Genomic DNA, 17255 nt, shown 5'->3' with positions numbered 1-17255 from the left:
CAGCTTTAAAGTTTAGAGTATTTTTGGGAAAAGCCCAGTTAAAAGGGGCAAGGTCCATAAATACAGTAAAGGAAATTAATGTGAACCAGTATCCGGGAGATCGATGGAATAGTAAACGCCATTATGATGAGGAGAACCAGAAGTCGAGCAATGAGATAGCAAACGAGGGATCTGAGTCGCGGAACCTTGAGATTTTGTTGTGGATAATAGAATCCACTTGACGGATCAGAGTAGCCGGAGTTCGGAAGGTGTGCCAGTGAAGGCGGTGATTCCATTTTTCCCAGAGTAAGTAGAGGGTACACTGCCAAGCTAGAAGTATGATTGTTCTTTCTGTTTTAGATCCTTGAATAACTTGCATGCGTTCCAAAGTGATATCCCAAGAGGAGGTGGGTTGGATCCGACATCTAGCAGCGATAGGAGCCCAGACTGACCAACCAAAGTTACAATTGAAGAATAGATGTTCACGACTCTCTGTCGAGGAGTTACAAAGTAGACAAATTGGATCAGTTGTAAGTCCCCAGTGGAGGATGCAATCACGAGTGGGACATCGATTTAACACCAGCAGCCAAGTATGGAAACTATGCTTGGAATGCCTCTCGGGTTCCAAACCACCTTGCGCCAAGGGACCAGAGGAGAGGCAGGACGAAGCAAGTTACATATTTCGCCAGTAGAGTATCGCTGGTAATTTCTACCTTCCAATTCCCATTCATAATAGCATTCCTAATCAGTCAGATTTAAAGTAGTAATGAAAGTGAGGAGTGAAACCTGGCTTTCTGTTCTCGCATGTGGAAGTAACCATCTGCCTTGAGGATACAGTTGATTAAGGGTAGTGGTAGAGGGAATCCCAAGGCATGAATCTGAAGGAGAGCAGAGGAAGTCTTTAATTTTACCAAAGGGAGACCAATTGTCAGTCAAAACCTGCAGGTAGCTCCATTTCCAATTCGCATTTTTATCCATCCATAAACATCCTCCCACATCTTTACTAGTTTATTGGCTAACCATGAGTAGTTTTGTCGTTTCTTCATTGTCTAATAGTTACTGAGTGAACCCCGAAGGAAGCGTAACCTTAACCACGCTACCCACACCAAACCAGACTGGAAGAAGATAAGCCAGATAAGTTTAATGATGCACACTTTATTCCAGTAGTTTAGATCCCGGATGCCCAGGCGTCCTTGTTCCTTGGGTTGTGTGACAGTGGCCCAAGAGACTCTGGCATTATGATGACCTTCAACACTGCCTTTCCACAAGTAGGCACTGCAAAGTGACTGAATCTTTGAAATGCATTTTTTTGGCAGGATAAAGGAGGAGCACCAGAAGTTTGAGATCCCTGCAATAACTGTGTTAATGAGTAAGTGCCTACTTGCAAATGATAAGTGTTTTGCACTCCGATTACTTATTTTCCCTTTCACTTGTTGTAGGAGGGGTTCACAGTCTTGTAAGGTTAGTTTTTTTTGTGCAAAGTGGTACCCCTAGGTAGCGAACAGGAAGGCAACCATGGGTGAGTCCAGTGGAACTAGTAATCGACTGTATTTCCACATCCATAAGACCGCCTGTGTAGAATGAAAATTTTTGGAGGCTGACAGCTAAACCCGATCATTCTTCAAACTCATGTAATACGTGGAGGACACTCTGAACTGAGGAGAGCGACCCATCCACAAATATGAGGAGATCATCATCGAAACAAAGGTGAGTTAGCTTTGCTTCTTCACAGTTATGGTGGTAACCAAATCGGCCCTCCTTTGTTGCTTTATTTAGCATGAGTGATAGATTAATCATTGCAATGACAAACAGGTAGGGGGGCAAAGGATCACCCTATCGGAGCCCGCGGTTTCCTTTGAAGTAGCCGTGGACCATTCCATTTTAACCAATGGTGAAATTTGTGGTGCAGACACATGCTTCGAGCCATCTCAGGTACTGATCAGGTAAGGAGAATCCTTTCAAACTGTTAAACAGAAAGTCCCAAGATAGAGTATCGAAAGCTTTGGCAATATCCACTTTGATGATAATACGTTTTGGTCTAGCAGCTTTGTGGTAGCCATTTACGAGTTCCGCTGCAAGGATGGTGTTTTCAAGGAGAAGTCGATCTTTGACAAAGGCAGTTTGGTTCTGCAAGATTAGTGAAGGGATAATAGGCTTCAGTTTGGCGACAAGAAGCTTCAAGATAACTTTATACAGAGTGTTGAGGCAGGATATAGGGTGGTAGTCCACTATTTTCGATGCTCATGGTCTCTTAGGTACTAGATTTAAGATTGTTGCATTAGTAGACGAAGGAAGGAAGGAGGTCCTGAAGAAGTTGATAGTGGCAGTTGTGACCTCATCTCCCAGGATGCTCAAAGCCGCTTTATAAAAACCTGCAGTTAGGCCATTAGGTCCAGGTGCCTTGTTGGGATTGATCTTCATAATAACCTTGGTTATTTCATCCGGAGTTGGGATCCTCAGCATGATAGACTGAGTTTGGGAACAGCGGAAAGGATTTAATGAGTGGAACCAATCTTGGGAAAACCAAACTGTTTGGATAGTCGAACGATCAGGGGCTAAGATGGACTTGAAATGGGCAATGGCTAGTTCACTCATCTCCATTGGATCAACTAGCAGATCCCCCGAGTCTGGGAGAAAGGACCGTATAGTATTATAGCTTGCACGCGCTTGACAGATTTTGTGGAAGTAAGAGGTATTAAGGTCACCCTCCTTCAGCCAATTGACTCTAGATTTCTGTTTGAAATAAACTTCTTCAATTCCCCTTAGAAAGTCTCTCTCAAGTTTGAAGGTGTTTGGTGAAGGATTGTCCGGAGCCTGTACCTGCACATCAAGCAACAAACAGTTAGCCTCACTCACTCTCTCTTGTATTTGTGAAAAGTTCTCTTGGTTAATGGTTTTTAAGTCTCCCCACTAGCGGGGGGCTAGTAGGGTCCAACAGAAATCTTTTAGGTTATCCGCAAAGCTTCCGTCCTGAATCCAAGCCTCAGTAACCAACTGGTGAAAGTTTGGGTACATGGTTAGGTAGTTGAAGAATTTGTATGACAACCCGTCTTATGGACCCCACTAGCCCCCGCTAGCTGCTCCAACGGACCGTCCGTGGACCCTGCTAGCCCCTTGCTAGCTGTCCCAATGGAACCCAAGCTAACCCTGCAGGGCATCGATCCTAACCCCTCACTGTGGAAATCCAAATCCACCAGTAGGTTATTGGGGCGTCAGGCGTTCCTCGAACTCTGGTCCCCACCCTTTAACAACCTTCCCATAGGATAAGCTGTCACCAATTGATCTGCAGGTCAATTGGTGACAGCTTGTCCTGTGGGAAGGTTGTTAACGGATGGGGACCAGGGTTCGAGGAACGTCTGGCGCACTAATAACCTACTAGTGGATTTGGATGAATAGTTCCATTTCCACAGTGAGGGGTTAGGATCGATGCCCTGCAGGGCCAGCTTGGGGTCCGTTGGGACAGCTAACGGGGGGCTAGCAGGGTCCACAGAAGGTCTATTGGGGCGGCTAGCGGGGGGCTAGTGAGGTCCACGGGATGGGTTGTTACAATTTGAAGGGTCTATTACTAACTTTCGGGAGTTGGTATGCAAGGTCTACTAGGCTGGGGGAGTGATCAGAGGGTAGTGGAGCTAGGAAGGTAGTGATGCTATCGGGGAATATTGTTAACCAATAGCTATTAACAAGTACACGATCCAGCTTTTTTGCTATGGGGCCCGCATGCTGGTGATTACTCCAAGTAAATAGGGGACCTTGGAATTTCAAGTCAAACAGATCCATTTGTGTTAAACATACTTTAAACACAGTCATGGAGGAGGATAGGCTATTGACTGAGGGAGAGGAATGCACACACAGGTGGATGATTTGGTTGAAATCCCCTCCTACAAGCCACATATAAGTATCCAAGGAATATTGTTGTTGCAATCGCATGAGGTCCACCCAAAGGTCTGTTCTCTCCTCTCTTAAGTTAGAAGCATAGACTGCCGTGAACACAAATTGAAGTTTGTTTGTGATTGTGACATCACAGGTGATGGTTTGCCTTGATTGGTGCAGCACTCTTATAGACACCAGATCCTTCCAGACTATTATGATACGACCATCCTCGTCAGATGAATGATTAGAGGTATACTTCCATCCTTTACAAAACTTCTCCATAATACCGTTCAAAGTAGGTTCTTTTACATGTGTTTCCAAAATAGCTCCAAAAAGCGGTTGATAAGTCCTAAGCCAATTACAAAAGGGTTGATGCTTATCCAGGTCATTCAGGCCTCAGATATTCCAAACATAAGTGCTTTGTATCCATTAATGAAGAGCTGGAGGCTCTCCTTCGGGAAGAAGAGTGGTATCCAATAGTAGCTCGTGATAAGTAGCCAAAAGACGGGAGATTGACGCATTGGAGAGGGAGAAGGTGTTGAGGCATGCGGTGACGGTTTTGAGTTGGGTTGAAGTGGTGGACTAATTAGCGAGGGATGGGATCGAGAATGTTTTAGAGTTTTTTTGGGGGAGTGAGGGTAGGGGGTACCATTTTGAGTGAGTGTAGCTGGGAGATCAATTATCATAGGGAGGTCACGGTTAGTTTCAGGAATATTTACTGCGATGATGGTATGGGGCTCAAAAGGTTCAGTTATTTGGGGGTTAATGTGGGTGGATGGGGGAGATTTTAGAGGGGTCGAGGGAGTGGTTAAAACAGAGGGAGGCGAAGGATGGGCCAAGGAGGAGATACTTTGATGGGTCAGTGGTTTGGACAGGATTGCAAAGTGGTTAGGGGAGAGTATAGTATCAGAGGGTGGAGGAGGATTAGAAAGGAGGGTGGGAGCAGTGGCAGACACACTTGCAAGAGGTGGAGAAGTAGCAGAGGTGGTGGGAGGAGTGTCTTCCTTGCGGGAAGAAGAATCCTTAGCTATCCAGGAAGGCTGAGCAATCGACTTGCTGATAAGCTCAAATTAAACCCTAGAGCTACTCTCTCAAATTAAGAGATCACTGCAATACTTAGGGGTCGAATTCCACAAGAACTCAAGTCTACACAATAAATTATAGAGTTTTGTTATTACGCTAAACAAGTTGATTTAAATTAAGAAAAGCAATGCAAAATATTAAATAAAAGCTGTATAAATTCAAGGGATTAAAAACCTAGGTCTAGGGAATTTCTCAGGAAATTACAAAATATTAAATCAATTAATAAATAGGATTCAAGCAATTAAAAATCAGATCTAGAACTCTAAACACTTTTGTAAAATAAATCAGTTCTCAATGCAAATATTATCTAAATTTAAAATCAGAAAATCCAAATCTCTTTGTAAAATTCTAGGTTAAAAATCAGCTTTAAAAACAAGTTTAGATTGTTCACAAAATTACTAAATCAAATCTCTTTGCAAGAAGTAATTTTGTTCATCAAAGGTTTTATCAGGAAAATCAATTATATTCTTATATCAATTTATTTTCCTAGAGTATTAATTCTAGATGTCCAATCAAGGATTAATATGAAGAACAACCTATGATGAAGATCTAGAAAGATAATGAATCCTAAAAAATAACAAATCTAATAAAACATAAAATCCCTGTAAAAAACCCTGAACCTAACAAGCAAACTACTTAGACATATTCAATGAAACACAAATCATCATTCTGAATAATAAGCAATTGAAATTAAAAGAGTAAAGAGGGAGTTTATGAATTTTTCTCTCAAAGCAGTTCGGATCTCTCTCTCCCAAAAGCTCTCAAAATCTCACAGGGTTGCAGAAAGTAAAACTTGCTAGAAAATAACTTAAGGGTTTCTAAAACCTAAAAATACTATATATATGTCCTAAAACACGTCAGGGACTTGTGTTGCAATTATGGAAGACTTTGGGCAAAATTTGTAAAACTTCCAATTATGAAGACTTGAGTCGGATTGTCTTGATGTCGACCGATGCTCCTTTGGTGTCGGTCGACGCTGGTCACATGATCAGACTCCAAATTGATTTCTTCCGGTTAGATGCTCCCAAATGATCCAAATCACTCCATTTCGCTCCTTTCTTTCCAAAATCCTAGAAAACCTGTTAAGACTCTAAAACATCCTAGAAAACAAATCAAAAGACTCAAAAAGCACACTTATATCATGGTTAAAAACCGTAAAAACCATGATATATCAACTCCCCTAGACTTAGCATTTGCTTGCCCTCAAGCAAAACATAAACTTAGATCTGTGAAAGAAGTTTGAAAACACAGAAACTCATTTTCTTTTTTAAGTAATGCCATGATCATTCAAATCATAATCCATATGCTTAGCAGACAAATCCAAATCACACCACCATGTACTTCTCCGTTGACATTCGTAGCATCCCAAATTCAAACCAAATTTCATTACTTCCTCCATTAAGCCTTCATCGATGGGTCTCATCAATTTGATCAATGTCAAGAACCTTCTAGACTCATTCCCGTACTATACCATAACAAGCAAGATATAACTTTTACCACATGTGGTACTCTTTCTCTCCCCCAGACTTATTCTATTCTTATCCTCTTTTTGGGCTTTGCTTTGCTGTTTTTTTTTCTCAAAGTTGTAGGCAAAAAATGGGGTCATCGGTAATTTACCTACCCCTCGCTTCCAAGATTTGTGTGATCATTTGACTCAAGAGTAGAATAATGAGGTCACAAGTAATTTACCTACCTCTCAAAACTGATCAAAATCATTTCATCTTTTATTCTCTCATTTTTAAAAAAAAAACAAAGCTCCCAGGAATAATCTCTTCAACTTGAATAAGGGAGAGGAGTACCATTTTCTTTTGAAAATCTTACTTGTCAGGTATGAACAAGGATTTAAGCTCTATGAACATCAATCTCCTTGATGAGGTAAAAAGAAAAGTGCAGAAGTTACCTCAGGCTTTTATGGATTATGTTGGAAATTCGAATGTCTTTGGTTTATTGGTTAGCCATTGGATTTTTCATTAGTCAGATTTGTGGATTCAATCTGTAGGATTTGTGGATTCAATCAACCAAGGCAATACACTAAAAAGAAAAATCATTGTTCCCAACAAAATTTTGAAAAAATTGACTCAATAAAAACAAAAATTCAGTTTTGACACACTCAAAACAAAAACTATGTTAGTAGTTAGTACTAACCTCCCCCCAGACTTAAACAACACTGTCCCTAGTGTTATCAAGCAAGGGAAAGGAAAAGAAACAAAAATGTGTTGAAAAAGTGTAAAGAAAAGATGAACTGTTCTCGGGTTATCCATCGGTATCGACCGACACCATTGCAGTGTCGATCTACACCCTCGGCAAATGGTGAATTCTTGGCCGAAACTCCTTGTTAGTTGTAGTTAGTTGTGTTCATGTGTTGTTGGATCAATCCTTTGATGAGTATGCTGTGAAGAAACACTCAAACACAAACACAGGTTAAAAGCAACATGATATATAGATAGTTCATAATTTCAAACAAAATTCAAACAAAACTGACTCAAAAGGAAAAGAAGAACCTAGAAGTGGGTTGCCTCCCACTAAGCGCTTGTGTTCAATCATTAGCTTGACTGTTCTGAAGCTCAGGCATCCGGTGGATTAGAACGTGGCATTGAATGCTTCAGAGAAGAATGTCTCATCATCCAAGGTGGTGTATAAGCATTAGGTGCATGAGGTCTTCCAAGGATGTGAGGAACAGGACCAGGGCGGGATTTAGGGATGGGTTTGCTTCTCTTATGTCCTGCAAAATCATCAACAGAAGAAACAAGCGCTCTACGATACTCTCGTGGCTTGGTCAACTGCAAAACAGTTTTTGTAACTTTGAAATTCTTATTGAGGATAGGAGGGGGTTTGGGTGAAGAAAATGCATACCTTGGCCTTACCTGAGGACTTTGGAGTATGAAGTGTTGAGTTGTCTGTTTAGGAACAGGTTTATGACTTTGAGCATCAGTTTTGGACAAGTTCGGTCTCAGATGTGGAGGGGTGTCGACCTATGTTGATAGGGTGTCGGTCGACACTGAGCCTGTTGCTCGTGTATTTGCTTCTTTGCAACTTATCTCAGCAATCTTCTCAACAGAAAATGTCTGGCCATCAATGGTAGGAGCTCTCCTCAGTTTATGCATCTTAAAGTTCACACTTAAACCATCCACATTCAGTGTTATGTGTCCCTTATGCACATCTATGATGGCACCAGCTGTTGCCAAGAAAGATCTTCCTAAGATGAGAGGGTCTTTAGGCTCTTTATCATACTTCAACACCACAAAGTCAGTGGGAATCATGAAATTTCCAACCTTAATTGGAATATCCTCTAAGACACCTTCAGGAATTCTGTGAGATATATCAGCTAAGATAAGAGATAATCTAGTTGGCTTGAATTCTGTCATCCCAAGTTTCACAGCAACAGAATGTGGCATCAAGTTAATACTAGAGCCTAGATCACAAAGTGAGTGAGCAAACCGTTCTGCAAAGATAGTGCAATCAAGTAGAAAGTTCCCAGGATCTGGTAATTTCTCTGTAAGTCCTACACTGAATCATTGCACTCACTTTCTTAGAGACAACCACCTCTTGCTTCTTTTCTTTCTTTTTCTGTGGAGGCTGGTTCAAAAGAATCGCACTGAAATCCTTGGTAAGCAGTGCTCCTTCTTCGGGGCTCAAACCATTGGACACCACTCTCTTCACATACCGCTTAAGTCCAGGAGAAAACTTAACTGCATCAACTAAAGGTATCTCAATCATTACCTTATCCATCATTGCCTTGCATCTAGCTTCCTCAATCTCCTGCTTGGACCTTCTTGGCTTAGGAAAAGGAATCTTTGGTTGGTACACCCTTTCAGCAGCTGGAACCTGAGATTTTGCAACGTCGGGTTCTGTCTGAGAGGGGTGTCGACCGACACCAAGGTGGTGTCGATCGACACCATCATCTGAAGCCGAGAAATTTGTCGATTTCTCTCCCTGTTCTGCAGAAGCAATTTCGCCTTCATCTTCACCTCTCACTGATATGGCATTACAAGAATGTTTGGGATTTGACTCAGTTCTCCTAGGGAGAAATCCCTCTTGTCGTTTGACAGACCCAACAGTCTGTGCAACTTGACTCTCCAACTTCTTAACATGTACATTCAATGCATCAATCCTTCTAGTAAGCTCTGTGTAAACATTGTCGATTTTTCCATTGAGTGTCACTGTCATATTCTCCTGTTCCTGAAGAAGTTGATCAAGCATGGCCTCTATTCTACTCTCAAAAGAAGTCTGTGGAGGCGGAGACTGATAAGATGAGTTCCCATAAGTTCTTGTATAACTGTTATTCTGCTGCTGCTTCTGATAATCCGGTTTGGGAGTGTAGCCGGAAGAGTTCCCACTGTAAGGTTTGTTGCCTTGCTGATTACCGAATCTCTGACCCTGATTTCCATAAACAAAGTTGACATCTGCTTCTTCATTCCATGTCTCAGGTTGTGGCTCAAATATCTCAACTTCAGCAGCAAAGTGAACCAATTTATTACCCACAAGAAGATTGTGCACTGAATCCAGCTTGGAATTAACAGAAGCTAGCTGGTTTGCATCAAATCCTCCATGCAATCTCTTCCTTTCAGCATCAACTCTCTTAGTACTATTGCTGGAGGCCAAATTCTCAATCAAAGCTTTAGCATCTTCAGGATACCTTGTCTTGAAATTTCCATGGCTTGCAACATCCAAAGCTAACTGATACTCCCAGTCACATCCTCTGAAGAAGATACTCAATAATTGTACTCTTGAAAAGCCATGGTGTGGACAATCCCTTTGATAAGCCTTGAATCTCACCCAAGCTGCCTTGAAAGCTTCATCTGGTCTTTGCTTGAAGGAGGACAGCTTGACTCTCAAATCATCAGACATAACATCATCATAAAAGTAATTAAAGAAAGCCACCTTAATGTATTGCCAATTTGTCAGTGAACCGGGTGGCAACTGCTTCAACCATTGATATGCTTCTCCTACAAGTGAGTATGGGAAGAGTTTGCAGTATATGTAATCTTCAGTCACTCCATTAGCCTTGATACTGGTCACAAGATCCTCAAAGTTCTCAATGTGGTCCAAAGGTTTCTCATGGGGCAGGTTTGAGAAAGGTCTTTGCCCAACTAGCTGGAAGTAAGCAGGCTTAAGCTCAAAATCATTCCTGGGGAATGGAGGAGGAACAATTGCAGACCGGTTCTCATACATCAAATCAGCCCGGTTAAAGTCAGCAATGGTTCTGATTAAGTCCCGGTTGTGCTCCTGTCTTCGAACCGGATTGTTTACGTGGTTTGCAGCTCCACGTTCGTCTGCTGGAAGGGGGTGTCGATCGACACCAAGTTGGCGGCGATCGACACCATCATCCTGTTCGTCTCCGACAATGATTTCAGCAATTACGTTGCCCTCAGCATCAAGCTTTTGGCCCTGCTCATTGCGCAAGTGGCCCTCTTGATCCCTCAAAGCACTGTCCTCATCACGAATCAAAATGATTGTGTTAACCATCTTCAATGATTTGGCTGCTTTTCGGTTTTCACGCTCAAGTTTTCCCAACTCTTGGTTTGAAAGCTTCACAGTAGGACCAGTCTTGTTTCTCCTTGTGTTAGGCTTATTAGGCATGTACCTGAAACTCCAAAGAGAAGAAAAACAAAAACGTGTAAGTAGAAAATAAAAAGAAAAAATTTAGACGAAATTAAAAACTCAAATCTAATGGTAGATCAAAAAATCTCCGGCAACGGCGCCAAAATTTGATAAGCTCAAATTAAACCCTAGAGCTACTCTCTCAAATTAAGAGATCACTGTAGTACTCAGGGGTCGAATTCCACAAGGACCCAAGTCTACACAATAAATTATAGAGTTTTGTTATTACGCTAAACAAGTTGATTTAAATTAAGAAAAGCAATGCAAAATATTAAATAAAAGCTGTATAAATTCAAGGGATTAAAAAGCTAGGTCTAAGGAATTTTTCAGGAAATTACAAAATATTAAATCAATAATTTAATAGGATTCAAACAATTAAAAATCAGATCTAGAACTCTAAACACTTTTGTAAAATAAATCAGTTCTCACTGCAAATATTATCTAAATTTAAAACCAGAAAATCCAAATCTCTTTGTAAAATTCTAGGTTAAAAATCAGCTTTAAAAACAAGTTTAGATTGTTCACAAAATTTCTAGGTTAAAAATCAGCTTTCAAAACAAGTTTAGATTGTTCACAAAAATACTAAATCAAATCTCTTTGCAAGAAGTAATTTTGTTCATCAAAGGTTTTATGAGGAAAATCAATTATATTCTCATATCAATTTATTTTCCTAGAGTATTAATTCTAGATGGCCAATCAAGGATTAATATGAAGAACAACCTATGATGAAGATCTAGAAAGATAATGAATCCTAAAAAATAACAAATCTAATAAATCATAAAATCTCTGTGAAAAACTCTGAACCTAACAAGCAAACTGCTCAGACATATTCAATGAAACACAAATCATCATTCTGAATAATAAGCAATTGAAATTATAAGAGTAAAGAGGGAGTTTATGAATTCTTCTCTCAAAGCAGTTCAGATCTCTCTCTCCCAAAAGCTCTCAAAATCTCACAAGGTTGCAGAAAGTAAAACCCTCTAGAAAATAACTTAAGGGTTTCTAAAACCTAAAAATACTATATATATATATATATATATATATATATATATGTCCTAAAACACGTCAGGGACTTATGTTGCAATTATGGAAGATTTTGGGCAAAATTTGTAAAACTTCCAATTATGAAGACTTGAGTCGGATTGTCTTGGTGTCGACCGATGCTCCTTTGGTGTCGGTCGACGCTGGTCACATGATCAGGCTCCAAATTGATTTCTTCCGGTTAAATGCTCCAAAATGATCCAAATCGTTCCATTTCGCTCCTTTTGTGCCAAAATGCTAAAAAACTTGTTAAGACTCGAAAACATCCTAGATAACAAATCAAAAGACTCAAAAAGCACACTTATATCATGGTTAAAAACCGTAAAAACCATGATATATCACTTGCCTTTATCCTTTCCAAATTTTCTTATAGTGGGTCGATTCTCAGAGGGAGCAGGAACTGGTGGAGGCAACTGTAGACAGTTTTTAGCAATATGCCCAAGTTCATGGCAGTGGGAGCACGTAGGAGGTAGCCAAGGGTACTCGATACCCACTTCCACTATCTGGCCATTATTACGAGTGAATTCCACAACATTTGGTAGTTTCTTGGTAAGATCAATGATAACATCGTTATTTTACTTATATTAGCTATAATTTTCATATGCATTTAGGAAGAGTTTGATGAGATTTCTAGTATAAAAGGTCTATTATCAAGTATTTCAGGTTTCAAAAAGGTTTTATAGGTTTTATAGCAATTTGGACCAAAAGACAAGAAAAACACGTTTTAGGATAGATTCAGAGCTTTACAGTACGGGAAACTTTTGAAGAGCTTCCAGAACTCAAAATATATCATGCTTGGTGTCTATGGAAATCTGGAAGAGTCATCTTTCTCCTCGAAGTGGAATCAAGTCAATCTATTCATTCATCCGGAAGTTATGCCCGATTTACCGAGACGTGTTACAAACCGACGTGAAGAGAACCAACTAGCCGATGGGCTTCTATTCAAGGCCTGACCAGCGACCATCACTTCGGCCCAGTCCAAGTCTCCTTCACGGTCTAGAAGCCTCTTTCGCCGCCCCTTTTCCTGCAATTAAGAAGAAAAGACGTTTTTGCCCTTACAAAACCCTATAAATACTCTTAAGACCTAGGGTTTTGGAGAGTGCATCTTCTACAGCCTTTGGAGCCGCCCTAGCCACGACCAGAGAAGCTCTCTCTCTTGCTCGCCGTTCCATTGAAGCTTGAAGATCTGCCATCAATCTCTCTTTCTACTCTTTCTAGTTCTTTCATACTATCATTGCTTTTGGGATCAAGTTACTTTTGTGACAAATAGAGAAGTTTCCTTTGAACCTCTTTTTGTTTATTGATTCACTTTTGATGTTATACTTTATAATATTAATGTCTTTTCTTTGCATCTTGAGCGAGTAGTTTACTTTGTTGGGTTTTATGGGGTGATTCAAGGGGAATTCATGGTTCGCTTCAATTAGGTTGTTAGATCTTATTTTCGGATTATATTAGAGTTCTTTTGGAACATCTTTATCTTAATGCATGTGCTTGGATTGATCACCAAGTACTGATCTAGAGAACGGGAGCGCTAACCGCGTTATCCTACTTCTTCGAACTAGTGTTATACCGAAACCTCGCGTCGTAAACTGCATAAGTTGAGTTGCGGAGTTTGGTGAATGTATCAAAATTGTTTAACTAGCTGGTTGACATGCGTTGTTGCCTACGAAAGTTGAGTAACGGAGTATGAAGACTTTAGACTTTCATTCTATGAGAATAGCTTGTTAGTTCATTAGTGTTTCGTAGTTGAGAACCTAGACCGAAATTAGTATTTACTTGTTAGATCTTGACACTTAATATTGCTTAGAACCATGAAAACCCTAAGATGACTCCCAAAACGCTCAACGCCTTAGTCTTATAGTTTTAAACCGTTTTATTTATTTGCAATAGTTATTAGGAAACCCAAAACCCCAATTTCTTATTTAGTCTTAACCATAGTTCTTTCTCTTTTAATTTAATTTGTGTTAGCTATTACTCTTTGTGGGATCGATCCTAAAATACTACATTGATTAACTGTGCACTTTCAATCGTCGTGTGGTCTTTTCAGGTAAAAGATTTGGAGTGAAATTCCACACACATCAATCAACAAGCACTTTAGCATGAGCAACCCGTAAACTTACCAGATTAATAGTGAAATCATCAGTTTCTTTTGGTTCTCCTACTAATCCCGCTATAAGACTAATACCTTCTGTGGTCCTCAGGTCTAGAGGGATGTCCCGCATGAGGATCCATATAGGAATTGAGTCTAGAGGTGGAGTAGCTGAAGAATAATGAGGAGCCCATGGAGCTATATGAAACATAGAATCGCCTATGTACCAGATACATTTCTCCAGAACCTTTGCTCTTATATAGTCATTTGGGATACGCACCAGCACTGAGTTCGAGTGATGATTGACATGAATCTCCAGTCTACGGCCCTTGCCCCACATATGATTAAGGACACTTTGGATTTGGTGGAATAACAGAGGCCTATCATTGAAGAAACAGAGGATAAAGTCTTTGTGCATCTCTGTGCCGCGTTGGAAGACATCATCCGATATGTGAATTGTGGGCTGACCAGAGTCAGTGTAAGTAGCTGGAGCAATCCGGCGTAGGGATTTGTCTATAGATTTCTTCAATTTATCAACCAGGGTGGAATGTTTGGGTTTGGGGGGGGGGGCAGCTTGGGCAGTGGATACAGAAACATGGGACTAAGGTGTAGTTTGAGGCTGGTTCTGCAGGATTTGGTAAGTTGGTACTGTGGTAGAGGGTGGTATGGTTAAGGTTGATAGGGTTGCAGGCTTTCGAGGATTCGAGTTGATAGGAGTATGGGAGGTAGAGGCTTTGTTAGTGAGTAGTGGAGAAGTAGTTTTGGAGACAATTACAGTAAATTGTTCTTGTCCAGTGGGGTGTAGGGCTACAGTAGATCCAGATCTAGGGTTTGATAGATCTGACTTATTCAAGACATTTGTGTCCTCATTTACCAGGTGCATTTCCACATCAGGAGCAGAGGAGGTAGTTTGGGTTATTACAGTAGTATCAGACTGGGGAGAGACAATCATAGCAGGCCTTTGGGGTTTGGCAGTTTGCGGTAAAATCTTTCTCGAAATCTTTACCACAGCAGGGGAGAGAGGGGAAAGTTGGAAAGGGTACATATGGGAAAGGGGGGATCAGGGGGAGGAACGGAGGGGGAAGGGAACCACCAACGGTAAAAACCCTTGGATTCAGGGTGGAAGCACGACGATCAGGAAACCAGCGATTCTTCATTGGGAACCGTGCCAGCGAGAAAAAGCAGATTTTTTCTTAAAAGTAATTGTTTTTCTTAAAAGTAGTTACTTATTAGGACTTGATTAAATAAAACTGGGGATAAGCAGTGTGGTGTGGTAGTCCTTCGAAGAAAAATTTACTCTGTACTTAGATGGATCATAAAAACGAAAAATTAGATGGATCTTCGTGCAAAGGGGAAAAAACAATGAATTTTGGAAGATTAAAAAACAAAACCAAAACACCATAACGAAAAACTTGAAAAGATTAATTCAAATTAAACCGTTTAGAGACCGGACTCCTTTCTATTTACTATTCATAAACAATAGTCTTCTATGCTGTGGACCAAAAAAATATAGAAGAAAACTACTCCAGACCAAACTAAAAACCAATTTTACATTAAAATAAATTAAAATTAGAATGAACGAAAACACTGATAGATTAGTTCGCACTAACCGCAACATCCATTGGAAGCCTAATGTCTATCCGTTTTTTATTACGGTCGTGATATTTTAATGCATAGCCCCCCTTCCTTAATTAGTATTTTCAATGTACCATCTTGATTCTACATAGAAAAAATATTTTTATGGTACAACTTAAATATTTTTCTCTTGTAACTGTTTATAATTAATCTGTTGTTTAAAAAGAACAAAAAGGTGGTATGGTTTAAAATTTACATTAACAAAGAGTAATCGAAATACTAGCTTTTACACAACACGAAGGAAGCCGAATAGAGAGATACCAAAATATGTAAACAAGGGAGGGAGAAGTGGAATTGAACAAAGCCTGACCTGATTGTGTTGTGGTCGAAAATGATTGTTAAATTGAAGTAGAGTTATGATCTAGATAAGCTAATTTGATTCGAATTGTTTGTTGTATATATGTCACAAATTATGGGTATTTGTATTTCATTTTGATATTTCACACTCTTTAACTAAAGATGACGTTACCAATTTCTTAACATATTATATATTGATTATGCAGTATATTTTTGTATGGAATATGAAAATTTATGAAGGCATAAACTGATTTGAATAAAACCAACTGATAATTAAACGTGAAAAGAGGACAAATAAGTGAAGAGCATGGGAGACAAGAGCAAAGAGGTCAGACTGTGGGATCAGTAGTCACACTCGTCACTGACTTGTGTTTTAGTATCAGGATACCTTATTTCCCCACCAAAACCTCTATATTCCTTTTTTTTTTCCTTCTCCTTGTATTTTTTGTTCTTCTTAAGAAAACAAACATAGGGAATAAAGTGGAACGAACAAGAAAAATACATCACATGGAAAAGTAGATATTTTGAGGAAATAAAAGTGGATGATTTGACGTGAAATTTGAGTCTTTTTCTTCTTATGTAACTTGAGTTTATCCCAAGTGGTTAACATATACTATAGAAATGATTTTTATAGCTAGACAGCACTTACATGTAATTAATACATCTGTGGGATTTGAAAACAAATATGGTTTGTGTGTTGTTTTAGTTGCAGTTTAGATAATAAGTTAATAACCGGTCCTTTATATATATATGCATGCATACTAAAAGTCTAAAAGTTTTCAAAATAGCACTTGTTCACAAAAAAAATAATGTTTATCAGCACTTGTTCACAAAGAAAAATGGTGGTTGTCTGTTTTATTAAAAATAGCACTTGTTCACAAAAAATTACATAGATAGAATTTTTTTTCTTCTTTGTATTCGTGTTTTAAATTTACGAATACAAAATATGTAGACAAAGAGTATTTTGGTCGAAAAAGGTAAATTATGCAAGTTTTAATAATTATTTTTACATAGTACAAGTTGCAATAATTTGTTTACAAAAGTGCTCCTTTTATGATAATAATAAAATAAAAAAAGCTATTGTGGCTCATCAAACCCAAAAAGATGTGCAAGAAAATATTAATAATAAAAGTTGAGATATGTAACTTACCGAAAAAAAAAGTTGAGATACGTAGGAAATAAATTAGAATTCTGATTAACTAGTCTGATTTCTCTTTTGGAAAAGTGAAGCCCATTAATTTAACCCCAAAAAAAAAACGAATGAATCTATTACAAGGAACCACTGCTACTAATTTGTTGTTACTTGTTACTAGTTGATTTAACAAATTTTTACTAAATTATAGATATTTACAGATTGCACTACATGATAAATTGTTACTCAAGGCAACCTTTATCTTAAAGCAGTTCACTGTACATAACACATATTTTTGGTCGACTAGTGTGAGAAACGTCTTGATTTGGATGTTTATTTATTTATTTTCACGTGGGTCAATTATATGTATGTAACTATTGTGCCATATTTCATTGGGACTGTGAGATACTCAAAAAAAAAAAAAAAAAAACATTCAAACTGTTCAATGGGCCATTTGAAAAACACTTCTCTCACGAATCTTCTTCGAAACATAAATTTATGGAGTTCTAAATTTCAACATGCTTTTTG

General features: G+C 39.1%; 1 pseudogene; it reads right to left on the bottom strand.

The window, feature by feature from the left end:
• Nucleotides 1-121: 121 nt before the first annotated feature.
• On the bottom strand, nt 122-14081 carry LOC147934542 (uncharacterized; annotated as a pseudogene).
• Between the last annotated feature and the right edge of the window lie 3174 nt (nt 14082-17255).

The sequence above is a fragment of the Camelina sativa genome, chromosome 11 (genome assembly GCF_030686135.1).
Source record: "Camelina sativa cultivar CO46 ecotype springtype chromosome 11, ASM3068613v1".
NCBI classification, from domain to species: Eukaryota; Viridiplantae; Streptophyta; class Magnoliopsida; order Brassicales; family Brassicaceae; genus Camelina; species Camelina sativa.
Note: the sequence above shows the minus strand (reverse complement) of the source record. Positions and strands in the feature narration are given on the sequence as shown.